Source organism: Callithrix jacchus, chromosome 1 (assembly GCF_049354715.1).
Source record: "Callithrix jacchus isolate 240 chromosome 1, calJac240_pri, whole genome shotgun sequence".
In the NCBI taxonomy this organism is placed as follows: Eukaryota; Metazoa; Chordata; class Mammalia; order Primates; family Cebidae; genus Callithrix; species Callithrix jacchus.
This window is the reverse complement of record NC_133502.1, coordinates 169,342,187-169,352,297: the sequence shown is the minus strand read 5'-3', so window position 1 is coordinate 169,352,297 and position 10,111 is coordinate 169,342,187.

Below are 10,111 nucleotides of genomic sequence, written 5' to 3'. Positions count from 1 at the left end.
TGTAATCTCAGCACTTTGGGAGGCCGAGGCGGGTGGATCATGAGGTCAGGAGTTCAAGACCAGCTTGGCCAACATGGTAAAACCCCATCTCTACAATACAAAAATAAAAAATTAAATTTTTAGAGATGAAACCCCATCTCTAAAAACACAAAAAAATTAGCTGGGTGTGGTGGCGGACACCTATATTCCCAGCTACTTCGAAGGCTGAGGCAGGAGAATTGTGTGAACCCAGAAGGTGGAGGTTGCAGTGAGCCAAGATTGCACCACTGTACTCCAGCCTGGGCGAGAGAGCGAGACTCCATCTCAGAATAAAAAAAAAGAGCTTGTGAAAATGCAGGCTCTTATTCTATAGGTCTGGGATGGGCCATCCTGTTTACTTTTGTACGATTATAATTTTTCTTTTTTTTCTTCTAATTACCATCATTTTATAGTTACAGGTTAAGCATCCCAAATCTGAAAATCCAAAATCTGAAGTGCTTCAAACTTTGAAACTTTTTGAGTACCAACATGACACCACAAATGGAAAATTCCACAAATAAGTACTTAACACAAACTTTTATGTATAACGTTGTTTAAAATATTGCATAAAATTACTTTCAGTGGATGCATGTAAGGTATATATAAAACATAAATGCATATTGTATTTAGACATGGCTCCCATCCCCAGGATATCTTATTATGTATATGCAAATATTCCAAAATCTGAAAAGAATCCGAAATCTGAAACACTTCTGGTCCCAAGCATTTTGGATAAAGTTTACTCAGCTGGTATCTTATTCTACTTTATTTATTCTCAGATTCTATTTATTTGTTCTTAGGGATTTTTTTAACTTCACGTTTTTTTGTGATGTTCCTAGCAAATGTTATTCATGTTATTTAATTTTTTAAAAAATTATGCCATTGCTATAGCAACTGAGCAGGAAAAAAGGGAATACAGGGCCAGCATGCCGTTGAATGGGCCTGGCAGTGGCAGAACTACATGAAGAGGCCTCTGTGTTCCTGGAGGTTTAGGGACAGAGGTGTTGTGTAACATACTGTTCCAGATCCCGTATCCTAATCAGAGTCGCTGCAACCCAGAAACAGCCTCTGCAAAGGAGGCTTTAGTATCAGATCCAAGCCTCACTTTGTGTCCTCACTCCCACTTTCGCATTAGCCCCCGACTCAGACCTTAGGATTTCAATCCAAAGAGTAGGTGCACCTGTCAGCTTTTCTGCTCACTCTGGCTCCTGTGGCCAGACCCCAGTTCATACAACAGATCTTTCCTGCCTTGTATGGGCCTTTGAGACGCTGTGGAGGGTGGGCCTGCTTGGTTGATTACTGCTGCCTGCTCCTAGTTCCCTTGACCCACCAGGAACAGCAGCTCTGATTTGGCCTGTGCCTGCCCTCCCCAACCTCCATCTTTCCTTTTTCCCCTCCCTTCCTCCTTGCCTTCCCCCCTCCCCCACATACCAGAAATCACTATCTTGGCACTTGGGATTTGAAAGGTTGCCCAACACAAATGAAAACTGATCTTACCTCTCTGCAAAGCAATTCGACAATGCATTTCAAGAGCCAAAATATGTTTATATTTCTTGATCCAGTAATCCTTCTCCTGTTGAATGATTTATATGAATTCCCCAAACAAAAAAAAATAGTTTGTACACAAAGATCTTCTGTGGCAGATTAATTATTCATTTAATAAATATTTATTGAGTGCCTCCTGCATGCCAGGCACAGTTCTAGATGGTGTAATCAAGATAAAGTCTCCGCCCTCCTGGAGGTTATGTTATAATTGAGGAAGAGGACAATAAATACCTACATAAAAAGGGGAAATAATATATTTACTAAATCCTCTGCAGGGGATTTTTTTTTTTTTTTTTTGAGATAGAGTCTCACTCTGTTGCCCAGGCTGGAGTGCATTGGTGTGATCTTGACTCACTGCAACCTCTACCTCCCAGGTTCAAGCAATTCGCCTGCCTCAGCCACATGAGTAGCTGGGACTACATGTGCGCACCACCTTGCCTGGCTAATTTTTGTATTTTTAGTTGAGATGGGGTTTCACCGTGTTCCCTAGGTTGGTCTCAAACTCTCAACCTCAAGTGATCTGCCTGCCTCGACCTCCCAAAATGCTGAGATTACGGGCGTGAGCCACCATGCCTGGATTCTGCAGAGAATTTTTTAAAAGCTCTGTAATGGAAATGACTCAGTGACTGCTCTAGATTGGATGGTTAGGGAAGGTCTATCAAATGTCACTAAATCAGGTGACATTTAAGCTGAGATTTTTTCAACAAGAAGGAACAACCACGTGAAGGTCCAGGCTGATGCATGTAAAGACCTAGGGGTCCAGGGAACAGTGAGAAGGCTGACGTGGCTGGATTGAAGAAAGCAAGTGATGGACAGTGAGATCACAGAAGTGAGAGAGGCCAGATCACTGGGATTTTGTAAGAACTGGTAAGACGTTTGGATTCTATGCAGTTGAGAGTATTAAGCCAAAGGCCGTGAGACCAGGTTGTAGATTAGAACAGTCAGGGAAGACCAGTGAAGAACTGGTGCCGTTGTCATGTGAGAGGTAACAGTAGCTTAAACTAGAAAGGAAGAAATGGAGATAAAGAGAAATGGATGAATTCGGGATAGTTTTGGAAGTGGTGCTGAGAGGATTTGCTGAAGCAATCAGGGTGGGGTGATGAATGCAGAGGAGTCAAGGATTACTCATGGATTCCTGGCTTGCACTGCTGCAGATGCCATTTACACAGCAGGGAAAGACAGGAGAAGGTGCACAATTAGGAAAACAAGGAAAGAAGATGTTATGGGTTGAACACTATGCCACTCAAAAAGATATGTTCAAATTCAAATCTGCAGGACCTCAGAGCAGGACCTGATTTGGAAATAAGGTTGTTGCATGTGTAATTAGCTAAGGTAAGATGAAGTCACACTGGAATAGGGTGACTCTTAATCTAATGTGACTGATGTCCTATGAGAAGAGTGAAATGTAGGCCAGAGATATGCAGAGAAAACCCCATGTGAAGATGTGGATGCTGCGAGAGGATGGCCGCATGCAGACAGAGGCAGAAATTAGAGTGATGTGGGTACAAACTGAGGAAGGCAAAGAACCGCTGTTGTCTGAAGCTGGGAGAGAGGCATGGGTCTGCTCGGAGCCGGCCAGAGGAGCCAACCTGCCGACACTTTGCTTTCAGACTGCTAACCTCAAGCCCCATACGAGAATACATCTCTATTGTTTCAAGTCACCCAGCTTGTGGCACGTTGTTACCACAGCTCTCATACTAATTCAGAAGAGAAGAAGGATTTCTGCCAGGGCTTCGTTAATGTTTGAGAAGCCTTTCAGACATCCTTGTGGAGATATCAAGTAGGACATAGCCTAGAATTGCTATGAATCTAGAATTAGACATAAAGCAAAACATTGCAATTTATTGAAGTGGTTTCTGTGATATAAAAAACCTGACATATGAACTAATAGTTCAAAAGGGAGAAATTGTAATTACTATTCATAATTACATATAAATGATGGCATGCATATTCCATGAACTATTATGCAGCCTCTAAAAAGAATCATTTTAAAGACTAGGTAGGAACCTGGAAAATGCTTATGATCATCACAAAGGCAGTGATTGCCAGAATGTAACAACTGCCTATGGATGAGAAGCAGATGTCAAACTTTATGGGTTCAAATCACAGCTTCAACTCTTCTGAGTGCCCTGAGATGTCAGTATCCTGCGCATTGTGTGTGTTCCCTGTATTTGCAGCACCAGGGTAAGTGAACACAGGCTGAATTGCAAAGTGCAGAGATGGTAAGAGTAAAGAAGCAATCAGAGTAGACCTAGAATTCAGCAAGGAAAAATTCCTGGAAGTGCATGGCCTGGGGCAGGAAGCTTATCATGGGCCAGACATAGTGCCAGCTTCAAGAAGTACACTCAAGACAAGCTCCTGTAAGTCCTCTGGAAACACACCTGTGCTGGAGCTCCAGCCACCCACAGCCTTCTCGTTGATTGTTTATCATGGCCCTCCATCCCACCGTGAGCTCCTGGCGGACAGGGGCTGTAACTTGTTCCTCTCTGTATCCTAAGCACAAGACTTGGCACTTGGTAGGTATAAATTAAAGTCTATGGCAATTAATAGAAAGTCAGAACCATAATTTTATTGTGGTTTATTGAACGTAAGAACCATAATTGTATTGTGGTTATCAAAAATCCAAAAAAGGCTTTTTGATATTGAGTCCTTCAACCTGTGGACATGAGAATCCCAAGGAGTTAAGGGTTTAAAGCCTGAAGCACAGCTGATCTTTCAGGTAATGGTTAAGTGCCTTTATATGAGGTAAGCCCAGGGTTTTAGTTGCTTTGGAAGATGTGATAGAGGCAAACAACACCAATTAGAAAAATATAATGGAAGAAGAGATCTCCTTGTACAAAATCAAATATAATTGCTAAATTAAGTAAATAAGACTCACTGTGCATACTTCTAAGTCAGCTTTATTTTGTCTTCCAGTGCCCTATAAAGATTTATTCAAAGGGAAGGGAGAGATGTCCTTTATGTGCCCTTTAAGGAAAAGTCAAGCATCTTATGACTGTTGTGATCACTCGTAGGAACTAAACAGTCCTATGGTCAGGCAGGCGTGGTGGCTCACACCTGTAATCCCAGCACTTTGGTGGCTGAGGTGGGCAGATCACAAGGTCAGGAGTTTGAGACCAGCCTGCCCAACATGGTGAAACCCTGTCTCAAGTAAAAACACACGCACACACACACAAAAAAAAGCCAGGTGTGGTGGTGTGTGCCTGTAATCCCAGCAACTCAGGAGGCTGAGGCAGGAGAATTGAATGAACCTGGGAGGTAGAGGTTGCAGCCAGCAGAGATTGCACCATCGCACTCGAGCCTGGGTGACAGTGCGAGACTCTGTTTCAAAAAAAAAAAAAAAAAGTCCTATGATTACTTCAGACACCTAACAACTCTATTCATAGGTTAGATGTTCAGTCTCATACAAAAGCAAAATTCCCAACTTGATTTAAAATACAATCTTCTCTCCCAACCAGGGCTTGCTGCAGGTGGGACCCCTACCGCTGGGAATAGTGTCATCGGCAGCTGCTTCCCCCTGAACTTTCCTTCTCAGCTTACTAAGGTTGCTTAGTGTGACTGCTTCTTTCTTTAAAATTGTAATAAATTAAAAATGCATAACATAAAATTTACCATCTTAACTACTTCCAAGTGTACATTTCAGTAGTGTTGACTATATTCACATTGCTGTGCAAGCTGTGACTTCTAACCTCTCCAGCACTAGAGGGATTGGGGGAGGGAAGAAAGGGAGAAGAAAGGGGAACAGAATCACTAACTTGACCAGTACTACCGTAAGATGGCTTTCAAGGCTTTAAAGCGGACTCTTTCATGGGCATATCCATGGACTTTTAGACATCCCCCCAAACTCTCTCTCTCTCTCTCTCTCCTTTCTTTTCTTTTCTTTTTTTTTTTAAAGACGGAGTCTTGCTCTGTCACCCAGGCTGGAGTGCAGTGATCTCAGCTCACTGCAACCTTCGCCTCCCAGGTTCAAGCAATTCTCATGCCTCAGCCTCTCTAGTAGCTAGGATTACAGGCGTGTGCCACCATGCCGGGATAATTTTTGTATTTTTAGTAGAGACAGAGTTTCACCGTGTTGGCCTAACTGATCTCAAACTCCTAACCTCAGGTGATCCATCCATCTTGGCCTCCCAAAGCGCTGGGATTACAGGCATGAGCCACTGCACCTGGCCACGCCCCCGGTCTCTAAGGACCTCTCACCATTCCATGCTCATTGCCCTGCAGTGTATCCCATTTTTCACTCTTTCTGCTGCCCTAGGAATCCAGCAATGCCTTCAGTTTGTCACCCACCCCCATTGGATGAACCTAAGAGACCTTTCACATCAGCCCTCTTGTGCATGGCCTGCTTCTAGTCCATGGGAACAGCGTTCTTTGCCCACACCGCCTTTGGGAGTTGAGGCTAATCTGAGCAGAGCCACCTCTCCTTTGTCTTGTTTGTCTAAAATGGTACCCTTCTCTCATCTAAGATTTTTTGGGTGGCTAGCATATGCTACTATGAGATAAAGCTCACTATGTTTCCTCTTCTCCAACTACCATTGACAGTACTGTGTGTGTGCATGCCCACACAAACACACACACACTCACACACACACACTCATACCCATATAGGGGAATCCAAGATGAATCTAACACTTTTCTTTTTTTGTGAGATGGAGTCTCACTCTCTCACCCAGGCAGGATGGAGTGCAGTGGCACCATCTTGGTTCACCACAACCTCCACCTCCCAGATTCAAGTGATTCTCCTGCCTCAGCAGGACTCCTCAGCCTCCCAAGTAGCAGGGACTACAGACACCAACACCCAGCTAATTTTTGTATTTTCAGTAGAGACAGGGTTTTACCATGTTGGCCAAAATGGTCTCAATCTCTTGACCTCGTTATCTGCCTACCTCAGCCTCCCAAAGTGCTGGGATTACAGGCGTGAGCCACTGCCCCCAGCCCAACACTGTTTCTTAAGGAATTCAGTCTATTAGGGGAACTACAACATGTGCCCACAAGACAAGTATAAGGCAGGATCATTTCTGCTGCATGCAGTGGAGAAGGCTCCGTGGGGAAGGTGCCCCCTGAGCTGGGTCTGGAAGAATGACTAAGGTTTGGATACACCAAAATGAAGTTATTTCTGAGAGGAGAAGTAATGTGAGCAAACACCCAGCAGTGGGACTCAAGGGAGGTGCAGACAGAGACTCTTAGGCAGTTTGCTTAAATGAGACAAGTGGAAGATAAGGCCAAGCCGGACCAAAAATGAGCAAGATAAAGGGTTTGGATTTTTTCCTGCAGGAAGTGAGACAGTTTGAAAGTTTCTGGACAGTGCTGCAGGATGGAGGATGGATTAGGAAGGGTAGTGATTTAACTCTTGATGAACTGTAGGGTTCCATTAAGAAGAAAAACAAAACAAAACATTTTAGGACCTGCTTTCTTTCCCAGAAAAACCCCTGCCCTTTGGAGCCTCTCATGGGTTTGGTTGATAAAGGGATTCGATCCTGTTTTTTTTACTGTTAGTTAAGGGCCCTTGGCATAGCTGCCAGTCCCAGGGCCCTATTCCCAGCTCTGAGTCTGGTGGGACTGCTTGACCCATTCCCCTGTGTCCCCCAAAGACTGTGACCCCAAAAGACTGCTCTCTGGAAGCATCTCAGGGAAGGGCTTGCCTCTCTGGGCAGCAGGACCAAGGAACTCTGGCCTCTGATGAGTCCAGACATAAAGGCTTCCCACTGGACCCTAATGAACTCAGACCTGCAGCCAAATGGAAAAAATCCAGGAGGCTACGAAGCCAAGCAAAAGATCTGGATTCAAATTCTAGCTCTTCCCCCTTCCCTTTCTGATCTTGAGAGACCTCACTGAGCCTCTACATCTTAATCTCTAAAATGGAAACCTACCCTACAGGGTTACTTGTCAAGATGAAATGATAGAGATTTGTAAGTATGCCTTATAAATGCCAGACCTTGAAATGCATATAGCAGCTTTTCAATAAATATTCCTCCCACCTCATCCCCCTACATCTCTCCGTGTCTCAGTTTCCTCACTTATTAAATGTGATGGAGATTGAAGGATAAAGTTGAATTAGGTGATTTTCCCAAACCTGGGTCATCTGCCCCACATAGAGGCCCTCAGGAGAGCAGAGGGCCTTCATCTGAGCTCTGGAAGCTACTTATTATTTTCAAAACCGTAAAGAAAATCACGAAAGACCCTTTACTGGTCATAACACTGGCACACACTTGGAATGAGCCCACATCCTCTAACCTCTCCCCACTACTGCTGTCTGACTCAGGTTCCCTTCTGTAAAGGAGCTTGGAGTAGGTCCCCTCTGCAACTGCCCACAAGGTTGGGAGGACAGTACCCGGCAGAGGGCGCTCCAAGTGTAACCTCCTAGCCAAGGCGCTGGGGGAAGGCAACAGGCCAAGGAAAATTCTAGTGGAAAAAATGAAGAAAGGATTCCAGGTTTATAAGTCCCAGACTTTGAAAAACAAAACTGCTGAGTTGTCTCCCGAGTTAGGAAAAAGAACACCACAGCCGCCTCTAGATTTCCAGGAAACTATTTCTGAAGGCTTTGGGCAAGGCTGGCAGGAGACTGGCAAGGGAAACTTGGGCTGCGCCAGCTTAGGGTCCAATACCTTCCTGGGGTGGGGGGGGAGATGGAGGTGGGCGGTGTGCATGTGGGAACATCAGTGTGCGCGTGTTCTTCAGCATGGTGGCGTTATGTGGGTTTAAACGCATGCCCTGTCTATACACATTTGTATGAGCAAGTAGGTACAATCCCACCAGTATATATTGAACACCTTCTATATTCTGCTGGGCACAGTGCCAGGTGATGGGATGCACCAGCAAATGAAACACAGTTTCTAAACTCATAGAGCTTAGTTTAGAGAAGGATGCAAAGTAACAGGCAATGTTAATTCGGAGTGCAGGCATCTGGGTGGTGGTTTGTGCGGCAGTTCAGAACACCGGCTTTGTAGTCAGGCAGCCTAGATTTTGACATGATCTTAGAGCTCTCTCTGACATTCAGTCTCCTTAGCTGGAAAGTGCAAATATTAAAACCACATCCCAGGAGATACTATGTGTGTGTCAGTGTCCAATAAAGGTCTCTATTATGTGTGTGCAGGGTTCACATGTGGATGAACGATGTGTGCAGCCCGGGTGAGTTACATGCGAGCACGTTCACACATCTGCTTTCGTTGTGTTCATGGAGTGCCAGGCTCTATCGGAGGTCACAAATAGTGGCCCACAGACACAGTTCATGTGGATGCTCATTTGGTTTGGGTTTATTTTTTGGCTTATAGGGTGTTCTAAAAATCAAGACGTTTCACATAAAAATCCAGTTTTCCAATTTCTCTTGAAATCTTGGATGAGCCAGCCGTCCTGTGAGTGTGTGCGTGTGTGTGCCTGCCTGCCACAGTCTCTGCTTCCTGATAGATGTGTGCTTCCCAGGGGCACCCTTCCTCCTGGCCAGCATCCAGGGCTGTCTTTGGAGGGATTCCAAGACTGCTCAGGAGAGCTGGTGTATAGACATGTTCCCTGTGAAAGGAGAAGCAGGACTAGGCAGGAGCTGGTACCAGGGCCCCAGGCCTCCCCAGGCAGTTCCAGTTTCAGCAATCACAGGGGCCAGAGAGGGCCATGGGCCCTACCACAGCTCTCTGGCTGTGCAGCTGGGCACTGGTCACAGAAGATAGTAACCAAGGATGGCAGTTAGACAGAATGGCTTTTCTTATCTATTTAATTTTGGATTTTAAAATGTTACAAGTACAGATCTGAAATGATTAAGACAATGATCTCCAGAAAGTGCTACTAGATATATATGCTAGAATTCTTTTTAAAATTTACAAAAAGGGCTAGGAGCAGTGGCTCATGCCTATAATCCCAGCACTTCGGGAAGCCGAAGCAGTTTGAAGACCAACCTGGGTAACATAGTGAGTCCTGTCTCTGATAAAAAAAAAAGTGTTTTGTTTTGTTTTTGTTTCTTAATTAGCCAGGCATGGTGGTGCATGCCTGTAGTCCCAGTTGCTTGGGAGGGTCTGGTGAGAGGATCACTTGAGCCCAGGAGCTGAAGGCTACAGTGAGCCATGATCACAACACTGCACTCCAGCCTGGACAGCCAAGTGAGACTCTGTCTCAAAAAAAAAAATGCTCATGGTAGAAGCTAAACACATATTTGTTAAATACATTTATCTGGGTAACCCACAGATGTGAAAGGCAGAGTTAATATTTCCTGGTATCCCTGAATCTTCTTATGACAGCAAAGAAGTCCCTCTTCATAGATCATTACTGGGCCCCCACTGTGTACAAGATGTAGGCTAGGTACAAAGGAGCCTACAGAAATGTCTATGCCCTGCCTCTTGGCCCTCAGGAAACTCAGTCTCGTGGAGAGATATCCAAGGAGAAACGAGTGCAGGAATAAAAGGATGGGATATTACGAAGACATCCTAAGACAACAGGGCATCAGAACACAGAGGAAGAGTCTTCTGGACCTTGGAGTGACTGTGCAAGTTCATTTCCCTCTCTGGGTCCCCATTTCCCCTTTTGTAAGACAAGGAGGTAAGAAGAGATGAGCAAACATCAACTC